At 36.6% G+C, this 14200-nt stretch overlaps 1 protein-coding gene across 2 annotated transcripts in view; it reads left to right on the top strand.

The window, feature by feature from the left end:
- The first annotated feature begins 4115 nt into the window (after window positions 1-4115).
- The window catches only part of SLC39A10 (solute carrier family 39 member 10), a 48166-nt gene continuing 38081 nt past the window's right edge, over window positions 4116-14200 (top strand). The window contains exon 1 of one of the 2 annotated variants that reach the window (XM_006921301.2): window positions 4116-4365. The gene's annotated coding sequence lies outside the window, so the exon portion shown is untranslated. Of the gene's footprint in view, window positions 4637-14200 lie in introns of both variants that reach the window. The other variant, XM_006921300.3, reaches the window with a different exon arrangement.

Below are 14200 nucleotides of genomic sequence, written 5' to 3' on the forward strand. Positions count from 1 at the left end.
GAAGATCCAAAACGGCTACCTGTTGGCATCTAGGCCCCATGACTTGTTCAAATGGCTGCTTACCAAGCCTATTGTTTTTGTTTGTTTGTTTGTTTGTTTTGTTTTGCATTTTAGTATTCTATAAGTGAACAAGGCTGGTTAGAAGCCAGATTGAGAAATTACTTATTTGTGTAGTTTTCTTTCTGTCTCTTTATACCACACTACTGTTAGGAATCTAGATAATCATGCTTTCTCCCTTCTTAAAACTTGCTCTTCACAAAAACCCTGAAAAAATATACTCTCACAGAAGTATAAATACATAATAAAATGATAGTGACTTCCCTTAGGGTCAAAATCTCTTTGATTTCAAGACCCAGGATTGAAGTTCTAAATGTGGAATTCCAGGGATTGACAAGCACAATATAGTAGGTTTAGGGCAAGAAGTGTTCCTGGCACCAACATATAGGTAAATGTGTGGTCTGCTGGTTATCCTAGCTCTAGCTCGGAGCTTCTTGCATTTTTTTCATTCTTCTGAGTGGGTCTTCCTCTTTTTCCTAGTTTAGTTCTCATTTCTATTTTTGAAAGGACTTACCATGGTGAATCAGAGTCTTTAAGCCTCTCCATTAATATTTCTTCCAGTAGGAATGTTTAATGCTAAAGGCCTTTTGTTTGTAGTACAAGGAATTAAACCAAGGAATCTGGGTAGTCTAATAATAGCATCATCTAGGCAAATCATTTGGAAGTTAATTTTTCTATCATAAGTAGAGAGTTGCTTGAATTGTTGTTTTAATTGTTTCATTTTTCCAATTTATTTTTGTTTCTGCAGATAGCGTGAAACTCATTTTGTTGCATAGGCCAACCAACTCCGAATGGTCTCACTTGAGAGGCACATCAGTCAAATTTGTCTCTCACCAGGGTGGGATTGGTTCATCTCTACCTGCCATTGTGTACTCTCTTCGAAGTGGTGGGCTTTGTGGAGGAGAATGGACTTGTCAATTACATGGGTCCTACTTTTTAGAAAGGACTCCTCTAATGTGAACATCCATACAAGCTCTCGGGGCTATTTATCTTAATTTTGGGAATGGCAAGTCTTTAAGTGAGTGGATCCATAAAATTATGGTGGAGCCATAATTTCTCAAGGGATCACTAAAAGACTGCCCCACTTCCCATACTGACCACGGGCTGGACATGTTACATATCACACAGTACCACAGGCCTTCAAAGAACCTTTTGCATTTCTCTGGCTTCAGATCTGGATCTGGGGGCCTTAATCTTAATATCTAGGCTGAAGTACATAGTCTCTAAAAGTAAATAATCAGTTGTTAATTTTGAGGCCTATGTTTATAATGTATTTTTGAGGTCTTCTTTTCCCAATTCTTTAACAGCTGTTTCTGGTAATTAGTACCTCCACCTTAGGGCTATATATCAATATAATTTAGTCTTCCTTGTACTCTTGCCTCTAAGCATAACCTTCTCTGAACCAAACTATTTTGGCCATGTAAAAATCAGTTTAAAATGAACATGAATTTAAGGAAGTTTCTTTATCTTTGGTTATTACTAATCTTGATTCATGAAAAGAACAATTGACTTTGAAAGATCTGATTTCTTAGAATCAGTCATGTTCTTTATAAATTTAATGAAAGGTTCTTAAATTTGTTGTGAATGACAATTTTCTCCTTTACTAGAGGAAAAACTAAGTTATGACCTGGACTTTAGTTACAACTAAAGATTGAGGTATGGAGTGTGGTTCTTATTTCCTTTACTTATTTTAGCAGGTTCTTTTCTAATCCTGAGGGGCATAATAAGGCCTTAGACTTATTATATCATGCCTCAAAAAGGTAGATTGATCATGCTTAAAGTTTTAGATACACAAAATAAAATTTTGACTGAAGCAGTGTGAATAAGCAAAATGAATAAAAGGTAAACCATTTACACATAATTCAATATTCTCTCGTCCCCCTAGGAATTGCAAATCACATACATTGTTTTTATAGTTCAGATGAGCTTCTTTATGAATCAAATGAGATGGCTAGAAAAAAATGTCTGACCCTTTCAGAAAGTTCTATGATTCTAACATATTAGAAATTCCTTACCCTTACACATTCCTTGTATATAAAACTAGTAAAAATAAGAAATATATTATAGTGCTATTTTTGCTGTACTCTCCATTGTTTAACTCAGCAGGTGATTTTGAATAAGGCTGCAAGTCATTTTCTGAGATTTCTTTTTCCCAATAGGAAAATTCGTATACTCGTTTGCAGCTCATTTCCCTTACCTGGTAATTTTCTTTCTGTTAAGCCCTACCTTAACAGTGTGAATATACTTGATCATATATGAATGTTTGAGTGAGTGTATAAAAGAAGTGGTAAGAGACATGGTCTATCTTCAAGTAGCTTACCCTATAGTTTTATGCAGAGATAGTATTAAAAATATGTAACAATTAGTAAAGCATAGGCACTAAACAATTAGAATGGAGGCCTTTGATAAGAAATGGATCCTGCAAGTTTCCTTCTTAGCCAGGCATTAACCTTTTAAGTTCCTGAAATGTGGGTGGTCTGGGGAATCCTGAGAGAAAGGGCTGGTGCAAGGGCAGGAATCATGGGGGAGTTCCGTTCAGAGCTGCAGATGTTGACTAACTTGCATTGAAATATTTCAACACCTGATCAATGAGTTCGGCTGTACCTGTACCAGTGGAATGTTAGCCTTGTGCATACATAACTAAAAGGCAGTGTGGGCACCCTAAAATATGACAACTATAAATACTACATCTTATTGATATTTAGAAGATCCTGCATATATTTTAAGGATGCTGATAATATGTTTGATAAAATTATAAGCCTTAAAATATCAGGGTAATTTGGAAGCTTTTTGTGTTTTGGACCCAAAAGATGTACTATATTGGTATGTAGGATGCATACTATATTGATTTTATGACATCTAATGACTCTAGTTCTGATTTTATTAAATCCAAGGACTTTACAATAAATTAAAGCAGTTTCCTTAATTTATCTGTGAATCTTAAGACCGTGCTCATTGTCTCCCAGTTAGTGACAATGGTTAGACTTGAAACTACGATTATGACTTGATCTCATTCCTCTACACCTCAGGCCTTCTTTTGCCTAATAGCAGCTGTGTAAACCGCCAAGAATGAGGCTTTTCCATAGATATAACAAGCTTAGTATCCTGGCAGTCAGTAGGCTTTTATAAACACCTAAAAGATGTTCTTTGTAGAGATACAAAACAGAAACAACACAACCTTCCTTCAGGACGGTAAATATGCAGAATAGCAAGAATATGTAGCTATACTAACTGGGTTTGATCTCAACTCTCCTCCCTACCTGTTCTGTGATCTTAGGCAAGTTACTTAACTTCTTGTGCCACAGTTTCCTGATAGGATAATACCCACCTTACTGTGTTATGAGGATGAAATGAACATATATATAAAGCTCTTAATAAGTACCTGACGCATAGCAAATCTTGCTATTACTATTTATCATGGTTTTATGCACTCTGCAAGGTACCCCCAGAACTCTATTAGAAATTCTGGCTGAATACAGGAACAGGCACGCCAGACAATATGGATAAGCCTCACCGTGGAGATTGAAATAAGTGACAGGAAGCAGAGTAATGAGCAAAGGGAAGGTGTCCAGAGCCATCTTTTAAGAAAGTACGGGTTGTGAATTGCTTAAGAGGGTAGGAGGCAATTCAGGTTTCAGGTATGGTGTGAGCAAAGGAATGGGAGCAAGAATGAGCACGACGTAGGCAGGAGTCCATGGAATTTCTTGGCTGGATCCGGAGTTTTTGCCGTTTGTTGGGTGTTAAGAAATAACGAGTTAAGCAGTAGAAGGTGGTGGAAAGCCTTGGAAAGTTAGCGAAAGCCTCAAGAATTATCCAAGGGCGTGCAATGCTCAATGGACTCAACTTTTTCTTTTAGGTTTGGAAGGCCCGCAGGAAGTGCACTTTAGAATAAATTGTGGGGGCGGCGGGAGTGGAGAGAGAACTATGCAAAAGACCTCGCACTTAGCACTAAACAAATGTTCCTTTTTGCCCTAAGACTGAAAGCTTACTTTAACAAAGGAGAGGAGTTAAATTAACGTAGATGTTTAACTCCTGTACAGATAAACATCCTAATTTATCAATCTGAAACCTTTTGGTTAAAGCGTTGTGCTTAGCGCGCTCATTACTCATCCGCCTCCCCAGGCCGCAGCAACCGACGACCAAAGCCGGGAGAAAAGGAGTGGTAAAGAGCGCTCCACGCATGCGTTAGAAGCCGCCCCAACTCCCCCACGGCGTTCTTTCTTGGAACAAAACTAGCGTGGAGCCACGGGGCTCCGCAATTTGCGTACACTCGAATTAACTCTTGCTCCGACTGTCCGCGTGGAATCCGCGAGTGGTGCGGTTCCCCTACGCAAGTTGCGTTACCCTAGTGAATGGCTGGGTGGTGCGTGTACGCCTAGAACGTAGCACCCATTAGGCGGACCGGGTGCGGCTGCGCAGGGACCTGAGTGGGCCTTGTACGCCGCTAGCGTAGTGTGGTGTCTGACGTGCGGGCTTCCGCGACGCAGTTAGCGCAGCCAGCTTTGGTGAATACACGATTTGGTGCAGCCGGGGTTTGGTACCGAGCGGAGAGGAGATGCACACGGCACTCGAGTGTGAGGTAACTATAAAACCCCGATTTGTTTACATTCCCTCCCCCAGAACCGGCCCCAAGCGCTGCGGATACTGCGAGTCCCGGGACGGCGGCGGCGGGGGTTGGGGGGTTGCGATTAGAAAGGGAGACTGGAACCTGGGAGTCGTGGCTGCGTCCCTCGGGGATCCTGGCGCTGGGGTTCCCGCAGCTGCTGCAGTCCGTGGCAGCCGCGAAGCCGGAGCAAAGCGCGTGGGGCTGCGCGTGGGGCGCGGCGGCTCCTCGTGTGCGCTCTCGGCTGCCGCGGGTTTGGCGGCCGGGCAGCCTCCGCCCCGCGTGCAGCACCGGGCTCCGATTTAGTCTCTTATGCAGTCCGGGGAGCCGCGCGTGGAGAGAGTGACCGACGGGCGGGCGGCGGCGGTTAGGGGGCTGCGCGCGGGCGGCCATGGGGGCTGAGGGTGGGAGGATGTGCAGTCTGGTCTTGGAGGGGTCAGGCTGGGGTGGGGTCGAACGCCCCGGGTTGTTCGCGGGCCCTTCCCTTGGGTCTGTTATGGGGTCGGCGAGGAGACCCAGGGATGGAGCCTGGGCGCCGCAGTTCCGGCACCCGGAGGCTAACGGACGGTGGTGCCGGTGCTGGGACCGCGCGGGAGGCCGCGTGGGAGACCTCGTGGGGGGTTTTCTTCTGACCAACCGAAAAGCCGAGGTGGGGCGCAAGGGAGTTCACATTGAAGCCTGCTGGGGTCCCTGGAGCTGAGGGTTCCGTGGGGCTGGGTCAGTGTTAGAGACCGGGTGGGCAGGGAGGTGGCGCCGCAGCCCGGGCTTTGTTCCTGAAGGCCCTGGGGCGGAGAGCGGTGTGGGGCCCGGCTGGGAGAGTGTGTCGGGGAGCTCTTGCCGCTCCCCTCACCGGGTAGCGGGATCTGCTCAACCCCTTATGCTTCTCCCTTTGGACCCCTGAGTGCCCCAGCTAAGAAAGGGGCCTTCGGAGGGCGCGGGGAACAAGTGACGTTGAAGGTCTTCCTGTGGCTTCTGTAAAGAAATGTTCACGTGGGGAGCCTGTCCACATGGCCTGTCCTTATGAGCTGGGCACGAGGAAGAAATATCAGCAGAATCCTAAGTCTTCAGTTGGAAGGGTCGTTCACTCAAGTCCCTGTTTTAAGTAATAAAGAGTGACATTAAAGCACGTAATTTTTTAAAAAGATTGTAGGTTTTGCTGTCTTTTTTTTTTTTTAACTTTCATTTAATGTCTTACGCTATTAAGTACTCCAGTTTCACCTTAACTGAGTCATTCTTGATGGAGCAAAACTCGTGACAGGTTTACATTTCATTTGTATGCTTATCTAAATTCTATATAGTTAAGAACAAGGCAAGATATTGGAAAAAGTGGCAAATTTTGAATGTAGTTAATTTTTGTAATGCAATTGAAAGCCTTAAGACTCGTGTACTGTTTTATATTATTGGGACTTCCTATTCTACAAATTTCGAATATCTTATGAGTCTGTCACTTGTTCAAGATCTTGGGAGTCCATACCAGACAACTCACATCCCTACCTGGCTAAATTCCGGTAGAGGGAGAGAGATACATGGTATCAGTGATAGTGGTATGAAGAAAATAAAATAGTGTTGTACTGGAGAGACAAACTTGTGTGACGAACCTCAGAATAATGTCTTTAAATGTATGAAATCAATAGAATTGCAACAGAAACCAATTTTGAAATATAAATATCAGTATTATTTATGAAGAAGTCATCCATGTTTTAGTAAATCATTAAATATCAAGAGTTGTGGCAGGCCTGATGACTAGTAAGTGATCTTTAAAGGATTTAGTTTGATTTATAGTGATAAAGTTTCAGGTAATGCATGTCACTGTGATTTTTGCCTATATTCATAACAAGGAAAAACTGAATTTCAAAGATTAAAAGTAAGATGTCTTCCCTATCAAAATTCACAAACCTGAATTTTATAGACAGACCGCCGGATAAGAACTCTTGTTCTAAAATGACTTGGTACTACTTTAAAAGAAGTGGTTAGGGAAGACCTCTTTTGGGGTGACATCAATAATATATTGCATGAGGATAGTCTGTACTTGTTCTTTTAACAATTTATATTCCTCTATTAGCTTAAAAGCTAATACAGTTCTTCCTCCTTTTTAGTACCTGATTTGAAGTACTTTTAGGAGGCCTCAAGTTTAGTATGCAGAGTACTACTGTAGGGGGACTTTTTTATTTAAGCTGATTTTTGGAGAATATGGGATATAGGTATTATAGCTAGGGAAATTATCCAATGGGAATGATCATTTGCTTTTAATTAAAGAATTTATCTTGTTATTCTATTACCCCTCCCCCACCAATCCCCAGTATCGATAAGAATCAAGAACTTTGGAGTTCAAAACCGTGACCCAGTATTGACTAGTTTGGTTACTTTTGAGCAAGTTGTTTTACCTTAATCTTTTATCTGTGAACTTGAAGTACTAAAAAAACCTATCTCATTGTTTACTGTGACCATTAAATGACATAATAAACCAAAGGGCTACAGATACTTAATTTCTTACCTTTTTTTATGTATAAAAGTTTCAGTTATTTAGCAGTAGAAGGACTACTTTCTGCCTTGTCTTTTCCTCCAGTTCTTGATTACCCCCAGAATGTGTTTTAGTGGTCTCTACTGGGCCTTTGTTGGGGACACCGTTATCCTGCTATTGTTACTCATGTAATAACACATCGAATTTTTTGTGCTTCTCTTGCTTTTCTAATTTATAATTTCATGCATACATCTTGTTTTCCCCTCCAGACTAAATTTCTTGAGGAAGATATACTCCATAACTTTTTGTCACATGATGCTCATGACACATTATTCAATAAATGTGCGAATCTTGTCAGGCTCTTTAATGAAGTTTAAAATGTTTATTGAGTGAAGCACAACTTCAATTTAGCATTAACCCAAAGAAGTAATTTGAGTAAAAATGTCAGCCCTTGTGTATGTAGTGCCTACCGTAAGAATGAATGGAAATGCCATGTGCTTCCTTTGTTTTATATCAAAAGAACATTATCATTTGTGCATTTTAAACCGATAAAAGATGCAAAAATACACAGAAAGGGGGAAAAAGTGTAGGCAATTAAAAGGGAAAGCTGATTTTTTTCTTTGTAACAAGTTTTATAACCCTATTAAGTCATCTTTTATTATAAGTGAAATTCTCAAAAATATATTAGCTTTTTTTAAGTTTACAGGTTAGAAGAGTGCCCAGTCTGTCCCAACAGCTTGATGCTGCCCCCTAGTGTTTGGTTCCCATTGACGTTTTCTTGAGCTTAGATTCACCACTTTTACCTTCACCTTTTCCTAAAAACAAGATCTATTTAAATTACAATTAGATTCCTTAGTGCTGTATATCTAGCCTATCCTAGGATTTCCTCCAGCTGGTTAGTATTGCTTTTAAGATGGTCATCGCCATTTTGAATTTGTTAACTTTGATTGCTTCCATAGTTATTTTTAATTGGCTGATTGCTTTTAGCTCCCAGTTTTTCAAATTTGATCTTGGCTTTGTCTTGAAAAGAGTGATATAAAAATGTGCTTTCTGGCTCAGTCTAGTCCCATACAACTTTGTATTGCCTTGACTGTACTGAAAATAAAATTTGAAAATGCTAAAATCACATGGTGAGCTTTTTTTTTTTAATTCAAGTTTATTTTTAACTAGTTTATTTTTACTAGAATGAGCTTTGAAAAATAGCCTCTAGGACCTTTAATCGCAAGATTTTCTATAGTCATTTATGTAAACTAAGGTTTCAAATTATACCAGTTATTGATATTCTAGACTACTTTTTTCATTGTTTTCATAAATTCTGTGAGTCACATGACTTAGGTTTTTCCAAAATAAGCACATATATTCTCAATAAAAATTTACCACAATCAGAATATTCGAAAGTGTGTTCAGTAAGTATGAAGACAATTTACAACTGAAATTGTAAAGTTTCAAACAATAGCATTGAAATTATTTCCAGCTGCTTAAGGGATACAATTTATTGTTATATCACATAAATATAGTGTCAAATTATATTTTTCTAATCAGAACATAAAGGTCTTTTTTTTTTTGGTTGGCAGATGTAAGGATTGGATATTTAAATTTTTAATATTAGATTTCTCATGTTAAAAGATGCTATTAGAATGGGGCGGTAGTGGTAGTGTTCAGAGGTGTAAGTATAAGGATAAAGTCTAAAATCTTACTCATTGTTTAAATTATATTCAGTAAGTGGTAGATGATTTTATAATTACCTAATTTTATAATTACTCATTATATTGATATTTTACTGCTGAAGGGGAGGGCAGTATCAGATTATATTTGTCTTTGCATTAACATTTCTAACATATGTATACCCTTAATATGTACCCTATTTTGTGGGACCATCCATCCCGTTCAGGAAAAGAGGTTTTTGGGGATTAAAAAAGTGAGTCAGAATGTTGTAGGAAGTATCTTTATCCTATTAATATGGTAAGATTATGTACTTTCATAGGACCAGAAATATTATTAGAATTACTGTGGGCTATGTGTTATTTTTAATCCTCTCGTAATTAATACTTGTCAGTGATCACTTTAGTTTTTAGATTTTCATTCACATAGAAAGAAAATCTAAATAGCTTTCGATTGTAGTAACAAGATTACAAGATATACATTCCACTGTTCTATTACTTCAATGTCTGTAAATACAAAGAGACCATTTCATATGTGCCCTCACACTTCTAAATTTTTTCTCAATTCACTTTATACTATGAATTCTTGAGTTTTAAGATAGTGGTTTCCCCAACAGTTGTCTAATGAATTGATAATTTTTTTAAAAATGTAGATTAAGGCAGGGGTTAGCTAGCTGTGTCCCATAGGCCAAATCAGCCTGCTTTTGTAAATATTACTGGAACAGAGCCTCATACGTTTATGTATTATGTATGGCCTCCTTTGTGCCATAATGGCAGAATTGAGTGGTTGGCATAAAGAAAAACTATACTACCTACAAAACCTAAAATATTAACTATCTTGATTCTTTTACGTCTACCAATCCCTAGATCCAGTTCTTACTCTTCTATCATTCTTTGACATGTTGCTATTATTTTAAAAAGCTATATTTCCCTAAACCTATATGAGTAAAATACTTTAGTAGAGAAGGGTTCAGTCAAATATAAATTTATTAGTAAAGTGGGTTCTTGGGTAGTCTTCCCTTAAATAGTGTAGAAGCTTTTCATCTCCCCCTTTCCATTTCCTCTCTGTAGGAGATATAACACCTTTATTCTGCTTGGAGTTGGATTGGGAGGCCCTGGGTTTTCGACTCTGAGCTACCACGTAACACTATCACACTGTCTCTACTACTTTTGTAGCATCTCTCGCAGTTTACTAATTTGGAATGTGTACCTCCTTCAGAGGAGAATGTTTCATACTTGTTTTTATGCCTTCTTCCTGCCTCTGTTCCCTTTTCCTGCTTTTTTCTTCCTTTTTCTCCTCTCCATGCCCCCCCTTCCTTATAAAGCAATTCATGATCACATGTTTGCTGGCCAAATATTTTGGTGTAATAACTCTTAGTGCACCTCTTCTGAAGGTGAATCATTACTTTATTCTGTTTGTATGTAAAGTGCTGTTATACAGGAAGATAGTCTCTTGATGAAGGAGGCTGTGAAAAGATTGATTTACATACCTTTCCAAGATAAACATATTTATAATAAGGTAGTAAAACAATGAAATCAGTAAAACAATGTAATATTAGAAAAACATGATTATAACATTTATTTATTACCTAATAAAATTTGTTATTAGAGAACAAAATAGAGAACAGCGAGATACTATGTCTTATGTATAATATATATATATTATAAAGCAATGAAACCTTGTTTTCTAGTTCCATCAATACTTCAGTGTAGAATTTCAGCTGACTTCATGACTTTTTTAATGTTTGGAACATACTTTAAAAATAGTTTAATTAGGATATTCTAGTTTCAAATAAAGTGAATAATTTGATGTATATAACTAGCGTAAATAAAAAGTTCATGTTCAGGAAAATAATCATACAAATTAAAAAAAATAAAAGAAATCAGAAAGATATGCTAAAATGTCACTGAAAAAGATTTAAGAAAATGTTAAGTTCACTATAAATATTATAGTACATGATATGATTTAGAATGTATAAAAAAATGTTAGAGCTTTCCTATGAAGATTTTTGCCTAAACACAAGTATTTGAAAGTTTTATTGAGGCTAAAATATAAACTTTCTTAGTTAACAGATAGATATGTAAGAGTATTGTTGACTAGTTCAATGGATGTTATTTTTCCCCCAAACAAGGATGTTAGAGGTCCTAGTTCTTTAGAGATTGTGTTAATTTTTATTATAGTTTTTAAGAGAAGAAAATAAATATGGGGAGAAGAAACGTCTTAATTTAGAAATCAGAAGAAATCACAAAAAGTTCATAGAACATACACATGAAAATTCATAGGGCATATACATAAAAACATACATAAAAGGGAAAAACATTGTAATCAAAATTAAAAGGCATTGGACAGAACTGAATATGTTTTTGGCAGAAAATACGACCAAGTCATGTTATATAAAGCACATATATGTTGATAAGCATAGTGAGACAACAAGAATAATTTTGAAAATATAAATAAAAATAAGAAGCTCTTTTACTTATTCCAAAATTAATACCGTGTGTTAATGAGAATGTTATGATCATACTGCTGGTAGCAGTATAACCAAACAATTTAGAAACCAGTTTGGAAGTATGTCATAAGACCTTTAAAATTTTTGGTTTTCTCTACATCTCAGATTTATCCAAGCAAGTAACCAAAAATAATAGCACAAATTGGAATTAAAGTGGTTGCATATTGTGATTAAAACTCTGCAAATTCTTGTGAAAATATTCAAATTGAGAGTAATTCATTTTCTTCTGTACAAGACATAATGTGATTTTGTTAACAAAAACTTTAAGATTTTAATAGCTGACTTATTTTTAGTTTTTTCATTATGCATGAATATCGTTTGAGGAATTAAATAGTTCTGTGAAGTTTTTAGGGAAAAGGTGAAAAATGAGTCCCCTTTCTTTTTTCATGTTCTGCTTAGAGAGACAGGAACTTTTTTAGTTCCTTTAGCTATTCACTGCCACATCTCCAACATGTTCACTTTTTGTTCATTTTAATTTTAGCCACTATCTGTTTATTGAAAGTTGAGGATTTAGCATTCTTCCTATCTCTCCATGTACCTCCTCATTTCCTATATCCCAGTTTTTCATTACAATTATATTGTAATTTTGGTTTAAAATAGCATTTAGTATTATAATTTCGACTATAAATGTTATTTACAATTGAGCCATTGTAATAAACTGTTTCCTTCACAACATTGTTTTTCTGGCATTAATAATTTTCTTAATATTTTTTCCTTTTTATTTTTTTTTAGTTCCTGTATAGTACAAAATCTACCCAAGCTCTGTGTAACTGAATGTAGCTTTATAAGAAAAGGGAATGTGCCCTAAGAAGACTCTGTTTATAGAAAAATTTATGTAGTTTTTATGATTGGATATTGTTAGACTTGATAATAAAGATGGATCAATAAGGAAATTGGTAGTTTGCTAGTAAAAATTAAGTAATTTTCACATTTGAATTACACTTTGGAGCAAGATTCTGCTAAAATGGCAAAACTGAATCATTTCATTTTTTTCAACAATTAAGAAGACCTTGATGGTTTAAATTAATTATAAGGACAGCTAAAATTAATCAGACAGAAAGCTTCTCTGGTGGGGAAGAAGTAGTCTGTGCTGTCAGCATCAAAAAATGCTAATGTTATAAAAGATTACATTTGGACGTTCCATAATTTTTTTTTTTTTTTTTGACCTCTTGGAAAGGAAAGGTAATTTTACACTTGACCTTAGCCAAAAGGCCGAGAAGCGATGGGGAAAGGTAATATTAGCTGGCATTACTTACGAATGGCAAGCTGATGCATAATCAGAGATGCATAGCAGTGATGCTGCTGAGAAAGGAAAACACACAGGGAAGAATGAAGATGATGGAGTGATAAAGATTTGAAGCAGTGGTAGTAGCTATTAAGAAGCCAGTGGTAATGAGTTAAAAGAGAACACAGCTCTGCAGGTTGAAGATGAGTACTCCAGCTTTGGATATAGTTGTGCAGGGATGGAATGGTTGAAGCAACAGCAAGTTTCTTGAGACTGAGGGAACAAATCTGAGGTTGAAAGAGCTTGGGTTTTTGATCATGTAATTGCTGTAGAACCATCCATTTTTCCTAACTTATTTTTATGTGAAAATTTTCTTTTTGTTTTAAAATTTTCTCTTTGTTTAGTTGAGGGTTCTGTTATTTGCAAACAAAGCATTGTTAAAATATTTTTAAAAATTCAAAATATTTTTAAAATTCAAAATATTACAATAAAGATTTTAAAATGTGTGTGTCTCCTGTGCTTAAGTGTGAGTTTCTCTACAATAAATAGATAGAAGTGGAATTTGGGGGCTGTAGAATATATTCATATTCAGCTTCAGGAGATGTCAGATTGCTTTCCAAAGTGGTATTACCAATGTATACTCCCACCAGCACTGTGCATTATATAGATTATTAATAATCATGTTGCTGCTCAACCAGCTGTCCTGTTGATATTCTTTGTTGTTGTCTCTGCAATATTGGAGTTTTTTGGTATGTGTATATATATGTGTGCATGTATGTATACATATATACATATATTCTATATATTCTGGATAATGATCTTTTATATGCATTGTTTGTATATATACCTTGCAGATATCTTCTAGGGTATGGATTATCATAAGCTTTATTTATGATGTTCTTTAGAGTAATACTTAAAGAATTTAGTTTAATTAAAATAAAATTTTCCTTTAAGATTTGTGTTTTCTGTGTCTTATCTAAAAAAATCTTTCTCTTTCCTAAAATCATGATACTCTCCTATAGTGTCTTCTTAAACTTGTTAAGAATTTTGCTTTTCACAATAGGACTTTAATTTTCTTGGAGATGACTTGTTTATGGTGTGAGGAAGAACCATTTTTTCACAATAATATCCTCTTTCTAAACTCTGCTTTCTTCCTCTGGTCTATTTGTCTTTCCTTGTGCCATTCTATGATATTTTAATTAGTGTGCCTTTATAAAAAGAAGTCTATGTCTATCACCTTGTTAATCTTCTGAATTGTTTTGGTTGTCCTTGGGTTTTTGCTCTTCCATGTGAACTTTTATGTGAGCTTGTGCAGTTTCACCAAAAACAAACAGCTACCAAAAACAAACAGCTACCAGGATTTTGTTGACACTGAATTAAATTTATATATATACTTGAGAATACTTTATATATCTTATGCTATTTATCTCATCCATGTAGGCCTTTCTCCAGTTTTTGTAGTTCTTCTTTACTGACCTTCAATAATGTCTTATAAATTTCTCCTTTTAATGCTCTTGTTCTCTTTCTTTCAAGAAGCCTTGTAATTTTTGTTTATAATTACATTTTCTAAATTTTCATTGGAGGAAATTTGATTTTTAAAAAACTTTCTTGAAATACAATATGTATACAGAAGAGTACAGAGTATTAGTGCAATGAATTATCACAAAGTAAGTGTATTTGTGT

The sequence above is a fragment of the Pteropus alecto genome, unplaced genomic scaffold (assembly GCF_000325575.1).
Source record: "Pteropus alecto unplaced genomic scaffold, ASM32557v1 scaffold3, whole genome shotgun sequence".
Taxonomy (NCBI): Eukaryota; Metazoa; Chordata; class Mammalia; order Chiroptera; family Pteropodidae; genus Pteropus; species Pteropus alecto.